The following is a 24141-nucleotide window of genomic DNA, read 5'->3' on the forward strand; positions in this document are numbered from 1 at the left end:
AAGAAATGCCCCTGAATGGCACCTTCGAGAAGCTGTTTTTGGAAGATTGGGAAACGGACACTGTCTCATTGGAGCGAGACCTCAGCAGCAGCTCAGGGAAGCAGCAGACATCTGTGTAGGACAGTAAGCCTGCTTCCTGGGCCCTGCTTAGACTCATACTATATGCTGTATTGATACAGATAAGAGCTGTACCCTCCCACATGGGGTGGATGCCATCTCTTTGCAGAAGATTTGGCCTCCCCCAGAGGCGGCGGCTTCTTATCGTGTCCAGTAGCAGAGTAGTCTATATGAAGTCCATCCATAAGTGCTGATGTTTCCATTTAAATGGCTCCATTTTGCTCTGCTGACCTTCAAGATTCAAGATTCAAGAATTTTATTGTCATTGTGCAAGCACAACAAAATTGCAATTGTGTCCACCTCCAACGGTGCATTTATATTTAAGTCCTCACACATATTTACAAAAAAAAGCAACATAAAATATCATCAAATAAAATACAATTAACAATAAAATACAACTAACGAGGGTGCAAAGGCGTCAGCAGCAAAGGTGCAGTAAAGGTGCAGTAAAGGTGTGGTGACAAATATGAAGTGAGGGTGTATTGGAGTGTTCAATGGCATGTGTGGTTGATGTAGAAATACTGCACATAATCAGTGGTTTGAAATGAGGTCAATATTGCACATACTCCAATGATAGCAGCACATCAGCCTTGTCAGACTGATGAGATATCTGAGTTCAATAGTGTCACAGCTTTTGGGGAAGAAACTGTTTTTTTCAGTCTATTTGTGTGTGTGCGGATTGTTCTGAAGCGCCTGCCTGATGTGAGGAGCTTAAGCAGATGGTGTCCAGGATGTGTAATGTCCTTCATGATCTTAGCCCTCCTCACACAGCGAGTGCTGAGATGTTCTAGTGATGGCAGCTCTATGTCAACAGTGTCCTGTGCTGTTTTCACAACATGCCGGAGGGCTTTTTTTATCAGCTTTGGTGCAGCTGTTGTACCAGGCTGTCATGCAGTTTGTTAGGATGGTCTCTGTGGTGCCTTGTCTCTTTCAGCCCATCGCCTCACCTCCTGTCCCGCCTATCTGCCCTACTGCCACACCCACCACCTGTAGCCCATCCTGCACACCTGTTCCCTGTTCTCTCATCACCAGCCTGTGTGTATATACTGTACCTCTCCATCTGCTCTGTTTCTCTGCCAGTTCGTCACAGCGTTCCAGTCCGTTTTGTTCCCGCTTGTTTGTCTTTTGCCCGCTCTGGTTTTTTTACTTCTGCCTGTTTTGTGTTTTGGATTTTCTGATCGTGGATTCTTCGGTTTTGACTTGTTTGGACTGTTTGTTACTTCTGATTTTTGAATCTTCCTCAAATAAACGCCTGGTTTGTCATCCTGGTCTACGCCTGGGTCCTTCTACCTGAAAGCCTGGCACTTTAGACTTGGTTTTCTCAATGTGCATCTTGAAGGACAGAGTTCTATCCAGGGTGACACCGAGATACACAGGGAACTCACAGGACTCTAAAGGAACTCCATTCCAGCTCACTTTCAACTGCCGTTTAGCCTCACGGTTCCTTAGGTGAAATGCACTGACTTGGGTCTTGGCAGGGTTAGCACGTAGATGGTTGGCCTCATAGTATGGAGTCAGCTTATTGAGAGCATTGGTGAGGCGTTGCTCCACCACTTCAAACTCCTTATCTTGCGCAGCAATACCTAGGTCATCTGCATAGATGAACCTTACTGTGTCATCACTTCTTGGCTGGTCATTTGTGTAGATGTTGAATAAGCGGGGTGGCAGGACACTCCCTTGAGGTAGACCATCTGCTCTTCTTACCATCTAACTCAACAAAGAACATCCTGTTTTCCAGCATGCTCTCAATCAGTTCTGTCGGGCGGATGTCTCTCGTTATGTCCAAGATCTTCTGAATCTTGCCCCCAGAGGCAATACCATTTATCTATAAAACCCACTCTGTTAGAGGGGCACGGCGCAGACAGCCAACTGTTAAGTGGCATCAGTCTGCTGTAGATTTCACCATCTTGCTGTGTGGGTGTGGGGAGCAGAGCATATTACTAACTCTGACATCTGTTTTGCCAGCACACACCGATTTAAAGTTATCTTTTGTGAGCTCCCATTGCCTCATTGGGACATTGTTAATGGCAACGTGGATAATCATTCCAGAGCAGTTTTGTTTAACTTGGCCATCAGTTGCTCTGGTCCCAGGAATATGTTTTACTGCAGTTTCCAGAGCTCTGCAACAGGTTTCTCAACAGGTGTGTTGGTGAGGGGGGAGAACCTGTTGGAAAGGTGAATGGGGGGGGGGGGGAACCTGTTGGAAAGGTGAATTGGGGGGGGCACCTGTTGGAAAGGTGAATGGGGTGTTGGTGGTGCACCAGGGACTTACATTTCCAGCTACAATCCCAAACAGTGGTACACTCGCCTTGCTGTTATATGAGGACAAAGACTAGCTGATGCATCCGGTACCAAAACAGACTCTAAAACCATCTCACTGTTTTGGCTTTCATGCAGGGTGTGGATGTAGGCCATTAATTGAGTGATCCCCTCCATTAGCCTGGCAGGTAGCATACACTGCTCAGGTAGCCTCAGCAGAGAACAACCATGGCAGTACACAAAGAGGGGGTTAGCAGAAAGGTTAGGACACATGGCCATGAAGGTGATCTGTCCTGCCCCATTCATAGCGGGAACAAGCTAAAAGCAAAACTGGAAAAGTTTATACCATCAAAAATGTTCTACAGCCACGGGACACCTTCCTCCTCAGCACCCAATGTAACTGTGAAAATTAATGTAAAGGTAACCTGTTAATCTAGACCAAACATTGAGATTGTGCCCGATTCCGTTACATAATTAGGTTAGCTGTTCCATAATAGAGAGGCTCTGTTAAAAAATTCTACCACCAGATTTTTTTAAATATATTTTTGCATCCACAAGCAAGTCAGCCTCTCCTGAATGAAGTAATCTAGGCTTGCGCTCGGCAAGATTCTTGAGGTAACATTATGAACAAGCTGCAAGGAAGTTAAGGTAGCGTTCAAGCATCCTGTTAGAAGGTCATTTCAGTGGAATTACAGAACTGCCATATGGAAATGGAATTTCAGGTTTTGGAAAGGAATTGAGTGCTATGAGGATGGGTCACACCTAATCCTGTGGAAAACACAGATACTACATGCAAGTGAAAACGCAAGACTTCAAACTTTGAGTACACTTTGGTCCTCAACAGCAATAAGTGTAACAAGGCAGCCAACCAAATCATAAGACTTTCTTATTCTCACTGGATATCTCACAATCCCTTTGTGTCTGCCTAGCCATTTATATTCCCTGTCTCTGCTGACACCTGATGATGATTTTGCTGTTTATGCTGTTAGTGGTAAGCTTTTACCTCTAGTTTTGTTTTGTAGGGGTTTCCTCTGAAAATGATCATGTTGAATGTACCCTAACAGCATTTTAATGGCAGTGTTCTTGAATTCTGTCAATTTTGAGTGTCAGATTTTTACTACTCAATTAACTCATTCAGTTACAGCATTTGGCCATTCAGTAAACTCACCTGACTTAGCAACAGTATCCAAGGGGGGTGGAGCTTTGCAATCAGTGGTTGTTTTTCTTTTTACCTTATTTAAGTCTATGTGAATATTCTTAGATGGAAGAAATGATTACAGATGTAAAATGAGGCTCCCAGGTAGCTCATTTGTGAGAGTGCTCACCTTGAGCGCAAGCTGAGCTCTGTGCCCTGGGTGTGATGCCAGCCGCGTCGGCTGACGATGACCAGGAGCCCACAGGACATACTGGCCCTGTTCCGGCAGGAATAGGGGTGGGTCGGTTAGCCAGGGTCCCCTCCTGTCACCACTCTCAGGCACTCTGCGATTCGTCAGGTGTCTGCGATTTGCTGGGGTCGTCAGGGCAGCAGAGTCTGTCTCCCAGCGAGCTTTCACTGCACTGTGGTGTGCTGAAAAACAGCCACAGGCTGCATGTGTGTGATGGAGAATGACATTGGTCTCACAACCAAGCACAAGTGCCAATTAGCTGTGGTGAGGCAAGCCTGGTATACAGATAGCCGTTCCAAAATATAGCTGTATAAGGGGGGGGGGGGGGGGCATTTTAAAAATGGTGAAAAAAAATTGCCAAAGTTGTGGCCCTGTAAATGAAATATCTAACACTCCTCTCTCCCTCAGACTGTATCATGGCTCGGTGCTGCCCCCTCTGTCCTGGAGGAGTGTGTGCAGTCTGCCTCTGACCCACAGCAGCTTAAGACCCTACTCCAGCACCACAGATGTCCTGGGCACTGGGATAGGAATGGTAGGCCTCTGTTAGAGGATGCATATAAACCACTCCAGTTCCAGACCTGGCTCTGTGATGCACAAACAGTTTAATGTGTGGAAGCAGGAAAGTGCTCACTTACAGCCTGAGCCACAGCTTTGTGTGACTTAAAGGACTCCTTCCCTGCTTTTACAGTGAAGATGCTGCAATACGCCAAAGCATGAATGTATTTTTGATGTGGAGTTTGTTCTTATTCCCAGCAGCAGACATAAGAGTTACGTTCACTCAACACGCTTCTCTGTGTACCTAAACTATGAACGATTAACTTAATTTTAAAGCCTTGGCAAATTCTTAAAGTACTTATTTCATTTCCCTTTGTTTCTGTGGACCTGTTCTCTCACTTAGTGAGAAGCACTCACTGTTTCTGTGAACACTGAAAAACATGGAGATGCAGACAAGTAAATAGAGTATCAATTATTTCTCTCTCTCTCTCTTTCAGGAACTCTTCCCTCCAACAACTCTATCCTGTCCTCACTTTCCCTCCCACCATTTGGAAAAGTTGGTGATTCAACTGAACTGACTGACTCTGATAGCCAATCAGAATCTGGATATGGTTCTACAAAATTAAGAACCACCTCTTCAGGTGAAGAGATAACAGATATTTTGATGGACAGCAGAGATTACACAGGGGTGGAGCTGAGATCAGGTCTGAACAGAAGTGAAGATATAGAGGAGAGGAAGACTGGATATAGGATGAGCAGAGAGGAGATAGACATACTATCCAACATAAAAGAGGAGGAAGAGGAAGGTGGGGAGAAGCAGAAGGAGGAGATGGAGAAGGAGGATGGTGTGAAAGATGCAGAAGACAAGGGACTTTGGAGGGAGGGCCAAAAAGAGAGAGATGAACAGAGGGAGAGAGATGAAAGTGATCCAGCCATCCAAACTGACAGAGAGCTGAAGAATGAAGAAAAATCAGACTGTAGCCAACAGGAAGGGGAGGGCCTTTCACCTCAGGTCACTTCCTGTCTTCTCAAACAGCCTAGAGTGCTGATTCGCCAACTTGAGGTCACAGAGATGTCAGTTCCTGTATCATCACTTCCTCATCCTGTGGTCAGTAATGGGAACCAGGGAGTGAGATCTGCATGGAAACAGGATGAGTTTACACCAGTGATTGAAGAGGGACTACTAAGGCAGAAGGAACAGGTCATGACCCAAAAAGAGGAGATGATTGACAGCTTGGAGAACCCCCTGAAAGAGCCTCCAGATTCATCAGAGCCAGAGTAAGAGTGAAGGGAGAGATGAAGTCAGTGTCTCTTCCTCCTCATTGTGATCGGTGTTGCCACAGTAATGTGCCTTTATTCATGTTTTGCAGGATCTGTGCTGAACCCTCCTTTGAATCTTCTGTCATCCCCCTCAGTAAAGGAAACACAGGTGAGAACAGCTACCCAGCAGTTTTCTCCATTAATAATCACTTATTTCTTGTAGTGCTTTTCATTCAATGGAATCAATGTGCTTCTTCCTGCAATTGCACACTGGCCCCAGTGGAAGAATCTGATGTGTGTGCATATGTATACTGTGTATGTGAGTGTACGTGTTCCTCGGCTCTGTGTGAAAGGTCTGAGTATAGCATGGATGAAGATGAAAACTGCTTCTTCAACTCCAGTTGGATTTTTGGAGTCACATCAGTTTTTTTCTCTCAGAAATCCTGAGGTGTGTTTAGCCATACTGGGGACTTAGCTGAGGTGCCTATTTTAATTGCTACTATCTTTTCACATTTTTCTTTCCTCTGTACACATTTGTGTGTTATCTCAGTTTTGGCTATATTTGCCTGATCAGAGCATCTGTGTATCCCCTGTCTTCTGTCTCTTCAGGGCAGACAGCTGAGGTGGCGTCTCAGGTCTTTGCCTGCTCCCAGTGCCCATTCACTCACATGGAAGAAGTGAACCTTCACCAGCACATTGAGAAGGTTCACCCAGAGGAGTACAGCAGGATTCTGGGATCTGGAGAAAATGGAGCAGAGAACCCACTGCCTCCCAGCAGCACCCCTCAGCACCCCACACCCCCTAAGACAGTCCCCACCCCAACACAGTCCCACTCAGGCACCCCGGGGGCCCACACATGCCCCCAGTGTGGCAAGACTTTCAAATATTTGTCATATCTGACACGACACCAGCGAACCCATACAGGGGAGCGTCCATACCACTGCTCCCAGTGTGGAAAGAGCTTCAGGTCCACATCACATCTGACAATACACCAGCAAACCCACACAGAACAGCATCCATACCATTGTTCTCACTGTGGGAAGGGCTGTAGATCTGCATCAAAACTGACGGCACACCAGCGAATTCATACAGGAGAGCGCCCATTCCACTGCTCCCAGTGTGGGAAGAGCTTCACATGTGCAACACACCTGACAACGCATAAGAGAACTCATACACAGGAACGAAGATTCTCTTGCTCTCAGTGTGGGAAGAATTTCAGATCTTCATCTGACCTGAAAAAACACCAGCGAATCCATACAGGGGAGCATCCATACCAGTGTTCCCAGTGTGGGAAGAGGTTCAAAGATCTAACAAACCTGAAAACGCATCAGAGAACTCATACAGGGGAGCGACCATATCTCTGCTCCGAGTGTGGAATGAGTTTCAGTCACTCGGGTACTTTGACGCTACACCAGCGAACCCATACAGGAGAGCGCCCATACCACTGCTCCCAGTGTGGGAAGGGTTTCAGATCTTCATCTGACCTGAAAGAACACCAGAGAATCCATACAGGGGAGCGCCCATACCACTGCCCCCATTGTCCAATGAGATTCAAAGCTGCAAAACACCTGACTGCACATCAAAGAACTCATACAGGGGAGCGACCATACCTCTGCTCTCAGTGTGGAATGAGCTTTGCCCATTCAGGTACTTTGACACTACACCAGCGAACCCATACAGGAGAGCGCCCATACCACTGCTCCCAGTGTGGGAAGGGTTTCAGATACCAGTCTGACCTAAAACGACATCAGCGAATCCACACAGGAGAGCGTCCCCATCAGTGCTCCCAGTGTGGGAAAACCTTCAGTCAATCAAATAATCTGACAGATCACATGAGAATTCACACAGGGGAGTGCCCATACCACTGCTCCCAGTGTGGAAAGAGCTTCACTAGATCAACTACTTTGAAGAAACATCAGCGAACCCATACAGGAGAGCGGCCTTACCACTGTTCTCAGTGCGGGAAGAATTTCACTCCATCACCAGTGAATTCACACAGGGGAACGCCCATTCCACTGCTCCCAATGTGAGAAGAGCTTAATTCATTTGAGCAATTTGAGGGAGCACCAGCGAATTCATACAGGGGAGCATCTCCCACTGCCCTCAATGTGGGAAGAGTTTCAGATATCAATCAGACATACCATGCTGCGACACCAGCGAATTCATACAGGGGAGAATCCCTTCAACTGCTCCCAGTGTGGGAAGAGCTTCAGACACCAGTCTGACCTAAAACAACATCAGCAAATTCACACAGGTGAGCGTCCAGTCCACTGCTCCCAGGGAGGGAAGCCATTTATTAGACTGAGAGATTTGACACAACACTAACAGTCTTACACGTCAATACTCCATACATAAATCAGGGGCTCTCAGCCTTTTGTAACTTAAGACCCACTTCTGATTGTTAAAAAAAATTCCGAGGACCACCTTCCCAAATAAATAAGAAGAAAACTGAGCTGTGTGTTTTAATTTTAATCTAACCATTTGGCAGTACCACTGCCTCCGCGGCCCACTAGATGGCGCTCTGAGGCCCACTGGTTGGGAATAGTTGCCATAAACTTTGGTGGAGAGAATGTCTGTGCTCAGTGGATGTCATCTTAGGATTGCAGACAGGTGCCCGATGAAGGCCAGCATCAGTATGGGCTCAAATATATTTGGTCCAGTTGGAAAACAGGATAATAATTGAGATACAGTACTGATTCACTTACTGTGTGTTTCCTTTTTTAAAACAATGGAAGGAGAATCCAGCCAATTAAATAAACATTGATGCTTCACCAGTTTAAAATGTTCCTTTTGGAGTTCTTACCAATGACTTACCACTTACAGTTACAACAGTTGAGTTCTGTAATGTAATATGTCCCATTTTCCTTCTATTTTGGTTATTTTTTCATTCATGCACACCAGGCATGCATGTTAGGCCATTTCCTCTGCAGCCAGCATAGCTTTGGCTTCCTAGGCTGGCAAGGTGAAGTTCATACAGGTCCAGGAAACCTGTTCTTATCGGTACATACCGCAGCTTACAACAATAAATATTTTTTCTCTTTCCTGGTTATAGTCATAGTTATATAAGAAGAAGCCAGAGTACAGCATGAATCTGACATTGGCAGCCCATACCCTTGCTAGAAAGTTATTAAACTGAATTGCATTGCATGAAAGAAACAGCATTTCAATACCCTCAGAAAACATCTTACAGTTTTAACTTCACGATCCTGATGGTTCGGTTTCTGTGGAGATGACATCTCTGTGTGGCCTCATTCTGCTAAATGACCATAATGCAAAAGTGTAATGTAATTTAACTTGACAGGTGATAGTCTCAACAAATGTAAATATCTCTGACCTACATTGGAGCGATTCCTTAAAAAAACTAAAACCTCTAGCCAGTCTATCTTTTACTTTACATTAATGTCATTTAGCAGATGCGCTTATCCAGTGTGACTTCCAAAGTTCATCTAATCTCAACGCTACTATGCATCCTCTACACAAATATGTGTCAGAGCAGGTGGGAGAATAGGACCATCATTAAGTACGCCGATGACTCAGTCATTGTCAGTCAGCTTCATGACAATGAAACTGGCCATGGTCCAGTCCTCGATGACTTTGTCAAGTGGTGTGAGGAGTCTTACCTTCAGTTGAATATATCTAAGACAAAAGACATGATCATTGATTTTAGGAAAAATGCCCACGCACAGGAGATCCCATCCATTAAAGGTCAGACTGTTGAATGTGTGCAATCTTATAAATGTCTAGGCACAATTATTGACTCTAAACTGACCTTTGAAGTGAATTGTGAAGCAGTGTCTGTCTGAGAAAATTGAATCGTTTCCATATTGACAAATTCATGATGACCTTATTTTATCATGCTTTTATTGAATCAGTTTTATCTTTTTCTCTGGTGTCATGGTTTGGAAACCTTTCCCTAAAAAACAAAAACTCAAATCAAATAGTTAAGTGGTCTAGCAGGCTGATTGGTGAGTCACAAGCTAGTTTGGAGGTCCTGTATATCAGGCATCTAAAGCGAATAACAAACTCAGTTTTAAGTGACGCCTCTCACCTCCCCCTACACAGAGTTTCAGCTCCTTCTTTCTGGTCGCAGGTTTTTAGTTCCAAGTTGTAGAACAAAACGATACAAAAACAGTTTTGTTCCAGCAGCCATCACACAGAAGAATAAGACAGTATAAATGTTAATTTTTTTTCATTTTATTTTATTTATTTATTTTAATTGATTGAACTCTTTTATTGACTATTTTATTGTCTTTTAGTACACTTTTAAATGTCTTAGGAAAGAATGGACCCCTGAGAACTTTTATGTTATGTTTTATGTGTTATGGTCTTTGTTGCCTGTAGAGCAAGTGTGAAGATGAATGATGTATGACAAGTGTCTGTCTGTTACTACATGTGTGTACATGAATTTGGACTCTTTACTGCAAACCAAATCTACCTCTGGGTAGTCGGTACTAAAACCTCTAGCCAGTCTATCTTTTACTTTACATTATTGTCATTTAGCGGAAGCTCTCATCCAGTGTGACTTCCAAAGTTCATCTAATGAAGCTGCATGAAAATTTGTACAAACAGGACACCACTATGGACATACGACCCTTCATCTGTGGTAAATATAGCTCTGAGATCACAAGTGTGTGCCCTGATGGGCATGTCAGCGCAACACAATGCCATTCTGAACACAACGCTAACACATACCCTGAGTTAAATCTTCTGGATATGACAAGGAGAAACTTCACCCCAGCAGCTTCAGTAAATAAGGAGAGTCAGAAATATAGCCAGAGATAGAAATTAAGTCGACAACCAACCATTTCTTAGGGCATATGCATACGGACACAAGCAGAAACAGCTCACTCAACCTACAATAGTGTGAAACACCAGTCTAACCTACTGATTCCAGAGGAGGCGCTGTGTTCCCTGAGCTCCCTCTGCCCTCTAACTTATCTCATACTGGCCAAATGACGGCAGCCAATTTTACAGAGTTTTCTAAAGGTACACCAGCCTTTAGATAAAAAAAGATATCAAAATGGATATATATATATATATATATATTTTTTTTTTTTTTTTTTTTTTTTCGGGTTTCTAAGCTTGCGTTATTGACTGAAAACGAATTGACAGGCGCACACTTGCTTTAGTTTAGATTGAGCCTACTCTTATTTTGGTAGAAAATGGGTATATTTTACCGGACGTGATCACCGGATCGGAAGTCTGGGTGTAGTTGACGTCAGCTCCGAGGATTCTGCAGTCAATCGGCTGCGCTTTCTTAAGAAATGTGCACCTGATCGCCAACGCGGCCCCTCACGCTGTTCTAGGAGCTGTAGCGATGGAAACACGAAGTTCATCAGAGAAGGGCAACAGCGGTTTGTACATTTCATCTTCAAGATGAAAGACGTTATCAGACCGGGTACAGATCAGCAGCCGGGCGTCAGGCGTGCCTCCTTCATCCGGGGGTTTGAGTGCGCTTTCACACACTCGCAGCATTGAAATGCGCGCAGAATGAGGGTGCTGCGCTAAATGCGAAAAGAGCTGTACCCGCATTCGCCAATGAATGTCGTGTGAAGACACTGAAAATATTCTATAAATGTGTGTACTAGTCAGAAGTACCCTTAAAGAAGTCACACAAAGGCGTTGACAGTCAGTTTTAGGTCAGTGTTTTCAGGAGCTCCTGGCAGGAGAAGCTTCGTGTCGGTTTATTGTGTCTGGTCTCCGCGCCGATTGAGCCGGTGAATCTCACGCTGCCACTGATTGCGCAGCATTTTGTGCGGACTGATTACGCGGAGGGCTTTCCCTGGAATTGTAACCGCAACGAAGCGAAAAACAGTACCATCGTTGAATCTCACCCGAAATTCAGACGCAGTGCTTAAGTTTGTACTAGCTCAGAGAATGCCTGTCTTGCTTTGACGTAGCTATTTAGGTTTCACACAGAAGAAATTCTGTTGTTTTAAATGTTTCTTGTTTAGTGTGTGTGTCTTGTGGCTGGGATACACGAGTTGAATGAGATGTGATCTCGTAAAGTTTACTACCGGTATTTAAGACATCGCCTCGCTGTGTCAGGTTCCTGGAAGGTGAAAGAATCGGTTTCAATAAGCATGTAGCAGCTCCAATACGGTTGTAAAACAGCGACTTTCAGTTTTGGTCTTTGTCTTTATCACATTTTTGGCGAGAGATGCATAGAAGTCAATAGAATTTCTTTTTCCACGCATTCATGCTAGCGCGAGATGGGGCTCAAATGCGTGAGTCTCGCACTCATTTCTCGAGAGTTGGCAGCCAAATGCTAATATGCACAGTAATGCAAATGGATAACTTTGCTAGTACTTCCCATAATGTTAAGGCTTTTGTTTTGATTTTGTACCTGTCAGGCAAAATGATGAGAAAGATAACTTCCTCCTTCGGTCAGTGTAGTAAGAAGCCAAGTAATGAGAGAAGGGAGAGTGGTGTGGGAAGGGAGATGCAGGATGGCAGTGAGACAGAGACAGCCAGACAGTAAAGGAGAAGAGCACCCAGTGAGCACTCTAGGAAGTGGACTTACAGCTGCAGCACACCACCTGCCTTATGCATTTAGCTACAGTCCCTCTAGGATTCTGCCTTCAGCAGATGATGTGGAATATACTTGTCAAAGCCAATACAAGTTAAAAAAAAAAAAAAAAAGTTCATTACCTTAAAACCTGGCATGATAACTTTAACAGCCCTTCCAGATTTTTTTAATCAATTGAGGTTTACGTAAAAAAGCTTATTATATGTGGTGTATATATCATGGTGTACTTCTGCATGGCAGTCACTGTTGCCTGCATAAGCAAATGATGAGAGAGAGACCAAAACTATTTACTATTTGGCCTACAGCGATTTACCATGCAGAAAAAAAAAACAAACAAAAAAAAAAAAAAACGAGACATCAGTTTCTGTGCCACCCCAATGTGAGTAATGGTCTCAGCCTGGCCACCCCTATAAAAATGGTCTGGCTTTGCCACTGAACATAAGCAATATGCGTTTCACAACCATTCCCAGTCGAGGCAAGTAAGTCGCACATTCACCGCTGTCTCACAGCACAAGCACACAGAAATCTCACAGAAATGGCGATATCCAGAAGAGGTGGATCAAACCGACGCACACCTCACAGTTTGGCACAGGCCACCTTAGCCTCCAGTTGCTGCTACATGGTCATTATGTTATTACATTATTGCCATTTAGCAGACAATCTTATGCAGAGCGACTTACCTCAATCAGTTTTTTTAACCAGTGACATTGTGGAATCATTAAAATGTGTGAAATATCAGTACCTAATGCAACGCTGCATTATTTATAGAATGTCTGAGTAGGTGGCATCTGTATGTCAGGTGATATTCATTACATTACATTATTGGCATTTAGCAGATGCTCTTATCCAGAGCGACTTACATCAATTAGAGTTTTACAATGTTATCCATCTATACAGCTGGATATTGACTAATGCAGTTCTGGGTTAAGTACTTTGCCCAAGGGTACAGCAGCAGCGTCCCCATGGGGAATTGAACCAGCAACCTTTTCGGTTACGAGCCCTGCTCCTTACCACTATGGGACACTGTTGCCCTAGCATCACTTGTAAACTCAGTGCATCCTGTGTTCTTCCTTGATGGAATTAAGATTCAGCTCAAAGTGCAGTTTGTTTTCATCCTTCAGCTAAATAATAAATTCCTTTTCAGTTGAAGTGCAGAATAGTTCAAACTAGATGCAGTAGGTTCCTTGACATATACTGCCCGCTTCATAATGTGCTCTGTTCTGCATAATAATTTATTGTGTTTGTTAAAGGAACATCCATGTGCCAGTAGTGTGTGGAGTGAAAGACTTGCTTGTAATGGATGGCCTGCATATGATAATACAGAGAGCATGTTGCTTTATGTTGCAGGAAATGAGCAGAAGTTAGATGTTGTAACACTGTAGTGTTACAGAAGAATAACACACAACACAAAGGGATTCATTCAATAAATCACATACAAACATGTTTTTCTTTTTTCATGTGAGCATTGTAGGGCCTCTCTGGCTACACTAAGGCCCTGATGGTTCTCCGTTTTGAATATGAACTAAAAGGCAGTGGGGTCCAACAGGCTGTGCAACCAGGGCCTGACAACTGATGCTGGTGACTGAAGCCAGTGCTGCTTTAGATGTGTCAGAGGTGCTCCTGTTTGTGTGTAGATTCCTTATGTTCTCTCTCTGTTGCAGATCCCTCTCTTCCTCTCTCCTCCCTGCGCCTTTTGGTTCCCCCTCTACGACTGTTCTCTGCAGCCATGTGGCAAGTGGTGCAGCAGCGAGACATAGTGCATTATGGGAAACTGGAGGAGTTTGTGACTTTGGTGACAGAGGCAGTCCCAGAGCTGCTGAGTTACAGACAGAGGAACCACCTGATTCTGGCAATACGAGCGAGGGTGAGAGAAGGGGGCTGATATTAGAAAATATGATTTATGTTTTTCCATTCAGGTGCACAACATGGAAAACAGAATATACCTTGCATTACATTAGTCATGTAGCAGACACTCTTATCCAGAGCAACTTCAGCACTATAGTCATAAACTGAAATGTAAGCCTAATGTTATCTTCCAGTTACTGAGTAAAAGTGTTTTGCAAAGTTCAGCATTCTTCCATTTAAAGTATCAGCAATGAAAGCTGAAATAACATTAGAGATGATAGAAGGATGAGAGAAAAATGGAAAATATTTTCATTACGTTTTATTTTGTAGCTTGCTGAAGTAATTCCCTAAAGAAGACAACTTTAAGCTCACAATAACCTCATTCCAATGGCTCTGAAATATTTGCACTCTGACATACCAGTATTATGCCCACATGTAGTTCTGCTCTATGTGAAAATGTCCATATAAATGTATTTTCTAAAGGATAAAGGATGTTTTATTGTCATTCCCGGACATGTTGTACGTGACAGGGAACGAAAAGAGGTACTCAGGTAAGAGCAATAGTAATAAAAAAAAAAATCAGGAAGAAGCAAAAGTAAAATCAAAGAAGAGGCACACAATAGCACACCATTAAAGATAAAATAAGTAAATAAATATATAAATATGAGTATAAAGTGACAGTGTGAGGAAAGGAATATGACTTTAAAAAATCTAAAAGATAAACAGACAGTAGTGGTCATAGCAACAAAAATTGTTCAGTGAGAAGCAGAATTTGTTCAGTGAAAGTCTAAAAGTGCAAAAGTGCACTTTAAGACTGATAATAGGTTGAGATTTGGATTGATATTTTCAAGTTTGAAGTCTCTGTGTCCATGTTAACTCTAACAACAACTTCAGGAATCAATGTAAATAACTTCTTGAGATATTTGGATCTGGAAATAGAAAAAGTTGAGCCAAATTTAAAATGGGAGTATTCAATAACTGTTTGAAATACAGAGCCTAAGCTTTAGATGTGTACTAATGGAGAAATATTTTCTCACACTTTGTAGTGAATCTGAGAGCAAAGAGCATTGGCATTGGTTGATTTGAGATGGAATGAGCCAATGGTCCAGTATGTTGACACAGAGTTTGTAGCCAGCGCTGGTTCCTCCAGCACAGCCTGACCACTACAGGGGCAGGAATGGGAGGAAGGGGAAGTGTTACTGGCCCATTATCAGTGTCTCTGGAACCGAGACTGATACTGTGGGAAATGCAGAATATGTAACTGGCAGGCTCATGAATCAGAAGGACCCCTACACTGTACAGTGTGTTAGCTGTGTGTGTGACCACTGTGCTATGTTGCAGAGCTCTGATGTGAAGGTGGAGGTGTCAGAAGCTGATTTTGTGGAGCTGGTCCAAACCCTGCTGAAAGACCCAGCTGAGAGAGAGCACTTCCTCCAGGTCTGACACTCAGGTCCATGTAAAGTGGGGCAGGTTTCACTGCAGAGTTCTGGTAGTAAACATTACCTCATTATTAAAGGGCCATTCTCTCTCTCTCTCTCTCTCTGTCTCTCTCTCTCCTTGCAGCTGGGTCCCAGTTATGACTCAGCTCTGCAGATGCTGGTGTGGGAGTTCCTTTTCAGACTGGAGCAGCTGCTGCTGGTACCAGACCTCAAACAGGTGAGGAGAAAAACCCCACTGCATCACACCTGGACCTGCTGGGGATGCCAGCTCACCTCTCCATGGGTCCACTGACCCTGACCAAGCTTTTAACATACTGTACTGTCTGCCCTCTAGTGGTAGAATTGTCAGTTACTGAGTCATTGAGGGAGAATGCCATTTCAAGTCTTGCTTCAAGTATCAGATCAAATATCTAATTTTTCTATTATGATTTTGTTTTCTTTGTGTTTCTTTGTACATAATAAAAAATTTATAATGATTCTGAAACCACTTTCTCCAGTGAAGCTACTTCATGCCACAGAAATTGGAAATGTTGTTTATGCTGTAAGTGGTGAAAACAGCCACTGATTGCATGTGTGTGATGGGGGATGACAAGCCTGGTATACAGATAGCCGTTCCAAAATATAGCTGTATAAGGGGGGGGGGGGGGGGGGCATTTTAAAAATGGTGAAAAAAAATTGCCAAAGTTGTGGCCCTGTAAATGAAATTTCTAACACTCCTCTCTCCCTCAGACTGTATCATGGCTCGGTGGTGCCCCCTCTGTCCTGGAGGAGTGTGTGCAGTCTGCCTCTGACCCACAGCAGCTTAAGACCCTACTCCAGCACCACAGATGTGTTGGACACTGGGACAGGAATGGTAGGCCTCTGTTAGAGGACGCATATAAACCACTCCAGTTCCAGACCTGGCTCTGTGATGCACAAACAGTTTAATGTGTGGAAGCAGGAAAGTGCTCACTTACAGCCTGAGCCACAGCTTTGTGTGACTTAAAGGACTCCTTCCCTGCTTTTACAGTGAAGATGCTGCAATACATTTACATTTACATTTATTTATTTAGCAGACGCTTTTATCCAAAGCGACTTACAAAAGTGCATACAGTAAGTACAGCGACAGTACGGGGACAGGATGTGTACAGTTCCACAATGAGACAGTTCTCAGCTGAGAGTAGGGTCTGTTTGAGGACGCAGTACTATCAGATTTGTACAATTACAGCCTATAGGGCAACTAATACGATACACTTTCAAACGGCAAACTTCAACAACTTCAAACGGCACAATGAGCGTCAGGGTAAAGGCGGCAACAAGAGAAATTTAAAAGCACAATTTAAAAAGCACAGCAATTTACGACAGCACTGATGGGCGGGGGGGGGGGGCAGCAATTGTGTGCTGGGTCAGTCCAGGTAGAGTCTGAAGAGGTGCGTCTTCAGGCCCCGTCTGAAGGACTGGGGTGAAGAAGCTGTCCGTAGCGAGACCGGGAGTTCGTTCCACCACTGGGGAGTGATGTGGGTGAAACGCCGATGTCTGGCAGAACGAGCACCTCCTGCCTTGCAGGGAGCAAGGCGTCCAGTTGCTGCTGAGCGCAGGGGTCGGGCTGGTGTATAGGGCTGGATGAGTTCTTGGAGGTAGGCAGGGGCTGTCCTGTTGACTGCAGAGAAGGCAAGGGTCAGGGTCTTGAATCTGATCCTGGCAGCGACAGGAAGCCAGTGGAGGGATTTCAGCAGGGGAGTAACATGGGAGAATTTGGGGAGGTTGAAGATCAGTCGGGCAGCTGCATTCTGGATGAGCTGGAGAGGCTGGGTGGTGCATGCTGGGAGGCCTGCAAGGAGAGCGTTGCAGTAGTCCAGTCGAGGGAGAACTGTGGCCTGGATAAGGAGCTGCGTCGCGTATGTGGTTAGGAACGGACGAATCCTCCTGATGTTGTGGAGGAGGAATCGGCAGGCCCGTGACGTGCGAGCAATGTACTCCTTGAAGTCCAGGTTACTGTCGAGGGTGATGCCCAAGCTCTTTGCTGACTGAGAGGATGGTATTGTGGTGCCATCGACGGTGATGGAAAGGTCATGCAGGGGGGAAGGGCCGGCTGGGATGAAGAGGAGTTCTGTTTTACTGAGGTTCAGCTTCAGGTGGTGGGATGTCATCCATTTGAAGATGTCAGCCAGGCATGCAGAGATTCTTTCGTTGACCTGGGGGGTAGAGGGAGGGAAAGAGAAAAAGAGTTGGATGTCGTCAGCATAGCAGTGATAGGAGAAGCCATGCGATTTGATAACTGAGCCGAGAGAGTTAATATAAATTGAGAAGTGTAGGGGTCCCAGTACTGAACCCTGTGGAACTCCTGTAGTGAGGGGGGTGGGTGCAGAGGTGGAGCCTTTCCAGTAGATCTGGGAGGATCTACCAGTCAGGTAGGACGTGAACCAGGAGAGGGCAGTTCCAGAGATGCCCATCTCAGACAGCTTTGATAATAGTGTCTGGTGGTTGACTGTGTCGAAAGCAGCAGAGAGGTCGAGGAGGATGAGGACAGATGACAAGCCGGAGGCTCTAGCAGTGTGGAGAGCCTCTGTCACGGCCAGGAGTGCAGTTTCTGTTGAAACGCCAAAGCATGAATGTATTTTTGATGTGGAGTTTGTTCTTATTCCCAGCAGCAGACATAAGAGTTACATTCACTCAACACGCTTCTCTGTGTACCTAAACTGTGAACGATTAACTTAATTTTAAAGCCTTGGCAAATTCTTAAAGTACTTATTTCATTTCCCTTTGTTTCTGTGGACCTGTTCTCTCACTTAGTGAGAAGCACTCACTGTTTCTGTGAACACTGAAAAACATGGAGATGCAGACAAGTAAATAGAGTATCAATTATTTCTCTCTCTCTCTCTTTCAGGAACTCTTCCCTCCAACAACTCTATCCTGTCCTCACTTTCCCTCCCACCATTTGGAAAAGTTGGTGATTCAACTGAACTGACTGACTCTGATAGCCAATCAGAATCTGGATATGGTTCTACAAAATTAAGAACCACCTCTTCAGGTGAAGAGATAACAGATATTTTGATGGACAGCAGAGATTACACAGGGGTGGAGCTGAGATCAGGTCTGAACAGAAGTGAAGATATAGAGGAGAGGAAGGAGAGGAAGACTGGATATGGGATGAGCAGGGAGGAGATAGACATTCTATCCAACATAAAGGAGGAGGAAGAGGAAGGTGGGGAGAGGCAGAGTGAGGAGATGGAGAAGGAGGATGGTGTGAGAGATGAAGAGGACAAGGGACTTTGGAGGGAGGGCCAAAAAGAGAGAGATGAACAGAGGGAGAGAGATGAAAGTGATCCAGCCATCCAAACTGACAGAGAGCTGAAGAATGAAGAAAAATCAGACTGTAGCCAACAGGAAGGGGAGGGCCTTTCACCTCAGGTCACTTCCTGTCTTCTCAAACAACCTAGAGTGCTGATTTGCCGACTTGAGGTCACAGAGATGTCAGTTCCTGTATCGTCACTTCCTCATCTGGTGGTCAATAATGGGAACCAGGGAGTGAGATCTCCATGGAAACAGGATGAGTTTACTCCAGTGATGGAAGACGGCTCACTGAGGCATAATGAACAGGTCATGGTCCAGAAGGAGGAGATGATTGACAGCTTGGAGAACCCCCTGAAAAAGCCTCCAGATTCGTCAGAGCCAGAGTAAGAGTGAAGGGGGAGATGAAGTCAGTGTCTCTTCCTCCTCATTGTGATCAGTGTTGCCACAGTAATGTGCCTTTATTCATGTTTTGCAGGATCTGTGCTGAACCCTCCTTTGAATCTTCTGTCATCCCCCTCAGTGAAGGAAACACAGGTGAGAACAGCTACCCAGCAGTTTTCTCCATTAATAATCACTTATTTCTTGTAGTGCTTTTCATTCAATGGAATCAATGTGCTTCTTCCTGCAATTGCACACTGGCCCCAGTGGAAGAATCTGATGTGTGTGCATATGTATACTGTGTATGTGAGTGTACGTGTTCCTCGGCTCTGTGTGAAAGGTCTGAGTATAGCATGGATGAAGATGAAAACTGCTTCTTCAACTCCAGTTGGATTTTTGGAGTCACATCAGTTTCTTTCTCTCAGAAATCCTGAGGTGTGTTTAGCCATACTGGGGACTTAGCTGAGGTGCCTATTTTAATTGCTACTATCTTTTCACATTTTTCTTTCCTCTGTACACATTTGTGTGCTATCTTTTGGCTATAATTGCCTGATCAGAGCATCTGTGTATCCCCTGTCTTATGTCTCTTCAGGACAGACAGCTGAGGTGGCGTCTCAGGTCTTTGCCTGCTCCCAGTGCCCATTCACTCACATGGAAGAAGTGAACCTTCAGCAGCACATTGAGAAGGTTCACCCAGAGGAGTACAGCAGAATTCTGGGATCTGGAGGAAGCAAAGCAGAGAACCCACTGCCTCCCACCCTTCAGCACCCCACACCCCCTAAGACGCTCCCCACTCTGACACAGTCCCACACATGCCCCCAGTGTGGCAAGAGTTTCAGATATCAATCAGCCCTGAGACGACACCAAGTAACCCATACAGGGGAGCATCCATACCATTGCTCTCACTGTGGGCAGGGCTGTAGATCTGCATCAAAACTGACGGCACACCAGCGAATTCATACAGGAGAGCGCCCATACCACTGCTCCCAGTGTGGGAAGGGTTTCAGATGTGTGTCACTCCTGACAGAACACCAGCGAACTCATACAGGAGAGCGTCCCCATCAGTGCTCCCAGTGTGGGAAAGCCTTCATTCAGTCAAATAATCTAACAGATCACATGAGAATTCACACAGGGGAGCGCCCCTACCACTGCTCCCAGTGTGGAAAGAGCTTCACTAGATCAAATACTTTGAAGAAACATCAGCGAACCCATACAGGAGAGCGGCCTTACCACTGCTCTCAGTGTGGAAAGAGCTTCAATACATCATCTACTTTGAAGAAACATCAGCGAATTCATACAGGAGAGCGGCCGTACCACTGCTCTCAGTGCGGGAAGAATTTCACTCGATCAAGTGTTCTTAAAAAACACCAGCGAATTCACTCAGGGGAACGTCCATTCCACTGCGCCCAGTGTGGGAAGAGCTTCATGTATTTGAGCACTTTGAGGGCGCACCAGCGAATTCACACAGGGGAGCATCTCTCCCACTGCCCTCAATGTGGGAAGAGTTTCATATATCAATCAGACATGATGCGACACCAGCAAATTCATACAGGAGAGAATCCCTACACCTGCTCCCAGTGTGGGAAGAGCTTCAGACACCAGTCTGACCTAAAACGACATCAGCAAATTCACACAGGTGAGCGTCCATTTCACTGCTCCCAGTGTGGGAAACAGTTTGGTCAATCGAGTAATCTGAGACGTCATGAGCAAACTCACACTCTGGAGTGCCAGTCCACTGCTCCCAGGGAGGGAAGCCATTTATTAGACTGAGAGATTTCACACCACACGAACAGTCTTACACGGTAACATACTCTAGTAGCCTGGCAGAACTTCCCAGGTAAGTTGAGTAAATTCATTCTGCCCTACAAAGGCAAACTGCAGTCACTACACATTTGTTCAAAGGGCTTTGGGGTTTCTGTTTCTCCATGTGACGGAATGTCCTGGTTCAGTCATGTTCTATTCCATAGAAAATAGACAAATTTGCAGAATACTATAAAATACAAGTAAAAACCAGGTAAAGACAAACCGCAGTAAGTGAAGTCACTGCACTTTGGCTTTGTGCTGCTGTGCTTTGAATGTCTCGGTGTTCTATCAGGCTCCAACTTCAGTTCATCCCAATCACACACTCGCACACATGCACTAAAACACAGATATCCAGGTATTGGTAAGAAGGATAGCAAGCAAAGCATGTAAAAGCTAACATCAAGTTACAACATTATACCCAGGCATCCCTCTGAACCAGCTGTAGCTGGCTAACAGACTCAGAGATTGGCTGGCTCAGAGATTGTGGACAGAATTAGTGAGCATTATCCTATCTGCTGCCTTAATGGCTTCAGTGCTCCTCTCTGACAGCCCCACAGTTTGAAGTCAGTACTCGCATTTCCGGACTCACGTTTTCATTTGTAACCCAGTGGATGATTCTTGACTGGGGCATCTCGCCTGGTGTGTCATATGCAGTTACAAAGGCCTGCACAGTTAGTTAGCTCGCTTAGCTAGATAGCAACAGAATAATGATGATGTGTGATAACTCCTCGTATGATTCATTCAGTGAATAATAGGCATTATTTCTTTCATGATTTCTATATTTCAGATTTCTGTGTATTGAGATTTGATTCCACCTGTTTAGTCTATAAGTGGCCAAATTTTTGGCAGTTTTCTCAGACTCCAGCTTTTACTCCTACACACTAGTTTCCCTACAACCATAATTAAAACAAGTATTTTTCCATTTTAACAAGGTTGTGATGAAAGCTGGCTTTTATGGGAGCAGAATACAGTTAATACTGCAGTTTGCATTAATGCAAAGTCATAAAATTAAATATTGGCTATATAAATATGTAACAAGTAAATACGTATGAACTTTTAAGCAAAACTGAGCAGAGCCTCCTGTCCAAATCTCTCGGGTGAGGAGCCAAGGGTGCTGGGGATGTGATGATGAAGTGCCCACACAGCTGGGCTGTGCATAACCACAAGGAGGCGGCCATCATCACAAAACCGGCTGGAGCCGCCCCCGACCACCAGCAGCTTTGGGAGAGTCTGTTACTGACACTTTGGAGGAGCGGGATAATGAGCACTGATGGATAAAAAAGACGGAATAAAACGTAAATATCTTAAATAAATACCGCTGGATGCCCTTAGGGCTTTGTCATCAGGATCCTATCTGTCCAGCCTGGGGGCCCTGATCTCTCCCTCTTTCCCCAGGACCTCAGGCTATGAACTGCTGTAGCGGATACTTGTTGTTTGGAATTGTTTGAGTTTTTTAAAAGCCTTGAGTTGAACTTGAAATCTATTACAAGCATCTTGGGTCAATGATGAAATACTGTGTTTTATTGTTTTATATTAAAACTGAAAATCTGAATGCAATTCTGTGTACCAGGAGGATTATGACGATGATGATGGTGAGTCTTCACACAGCTCTTCCGCGCTCACCTGAACACCTGAAACGCTCCCACCCAAAGTAATGTCTTATATTGTAAACTTTGTTTTCCATAAAAAATTCTGTATGATTTTGTGCACTTTTCACTCTAAGAGCCAGCTTGTACCTTGTCTGGCCAACCATTGAAACCTGGTCATGTAGCACTGCTGATTCTGTTGACTCCTTATACAGCCTTTCGCTGCATCACCCATGAGTTGCTTTGGATCGTAAATGTAATGCCGGTCATTATGGCGATGACAACAATGATGAAAATTATACAAAGCCAAATATTTATTTAAAGGATTATTCTCTGTCATGAATCATTCTTGGTGATGAAAATGCTTGAGGGTTAAAAAAAGAAACATAACTAAATATGAGCCATGAAATGTAGTTACAACTCTCAAACTGTTTCCATCAAGCAAAAAAACAAGAAAGCAGGAAAAGGCCATGTATGTTGTAGATGTAGCACTTTGCCTTTGCATTACCCAAATAACTGTTTAAGGACATTCAAAAGCAGAGTGCATTTTAGGGGTCATAGGTCAGATCCATGTCATGGCTCATTTGCCTAAAAGTAAGAATAAGAACAAGAAATACTTTATTAATCCCGAAGGAAATTTGAGTGTCACAACTGCACGGTCCGGCACACATCAAAAACAACAAAAGAATAAATTGAATAAAATAAATGGAGAGGTATAAAATACAACAAATGGAAAGATGTTTGGGCAATTATGCATTGTGCAGTACTTCTGTAGCTGTCATATAATAAATAAATGAGAATAGTGAGATGGAGAAGTTATCATGCTTGTGCTATGATTATATACATAGTTTATAATGAATTATGAAACAAGAATAAACAAGAGTAAGGTTATTGCTATTATACAGTATGAAGTGCAGTAGAAAAAGTTATTGTTGTACAATATGCAAAACAATGATAACTGTATAGTGCAAATCCTGACCAGATGGCTAGAGAAGTTATTGTCCCATGTGCAACGATTATGTGTGTGGGGGGGGGGGGGTAGGACAACACAGGGCATCAGGTGCCAGTCAATCCCATGTTGCAGCAGAGAGGGGAAGAGTTGTATAGTTTGATGGCTGCAGGCAGAAAAGACCTTCTGTGCCTCTCAGTGGAACATTTTGGGGAGATCAGCCTGCCACTGAAGGTGCTCTTCATCTTCACAAGCCCGTCATGGAGAGGATGGGAGGTGTTGTTTAGGATTCTCACCAGCTTGTTAAGCATCCTTCTCTCTGCCAGCGCCCCTAGTGCCCCTAGCGACCTCATAGTGAGATAATACATCTGCCTACAACCTTCCACACCTCAGTAACATCTGATATATGGACGTCATGGCAACCAGAGTTCTGTTTCTGAAAGTGCAGAATGTCTTCCGTTATATTCCATGTAACTTACCTCCATAAACTATGGTGGAGAGAATGCCTGTGCTTAGTGGATGCCATCTTAGCATTGTAGATATATGTCTGGTGAGGGCCAGCACCAGAATATGCTGAAATATATTTGGTCTATGTGGTTAATATCTGCTCCATATGTGAGGACCAAATGTGAACTCATATGTGAGTATGGTTACAGTAATGTGTGGGTTTATCCACAGCTTGATAGAGTCCAATAGATTCGATGATGGACAAAAATGCTGTTCTGAACGGGTGATGTTCATTATCCATATGCACATTAAAATCACCTCCTATCACAGACTTTTCTGTATTAACAAACAGGTCGGATAAAAGTTGGCAAATTCC

The 24141-nt window shown here is 44.4% G+C and overlaps 1 pseudogene; it reads left to right on the top strand.

The window, feature by feature from the left end:
- Positions 1–5227: 5227 nt before the first annotated feature.
- Positions 5228–23028, top strand: LOC118773790 (annotated as a pseudogene).
- Positions 23029–24141: the final 1113 nt, after the last annotated feature.

Source organism: Megalops cyprinoides, chromosome 2 (assembly GCF_013368585.1).
Source record: "Megalops cyprinoides isolate fMegCyp1 chromosome 2, fMegCyp1.pri, whole genome shotgun sequence".
Taxonomy (NCBI): domain Eukaryota; kingdom Metazoa; phylum Chordata; class Actinopteri; order Elopiformes; family Megalopidae; genus Megalops; species Megalops cyprinoides.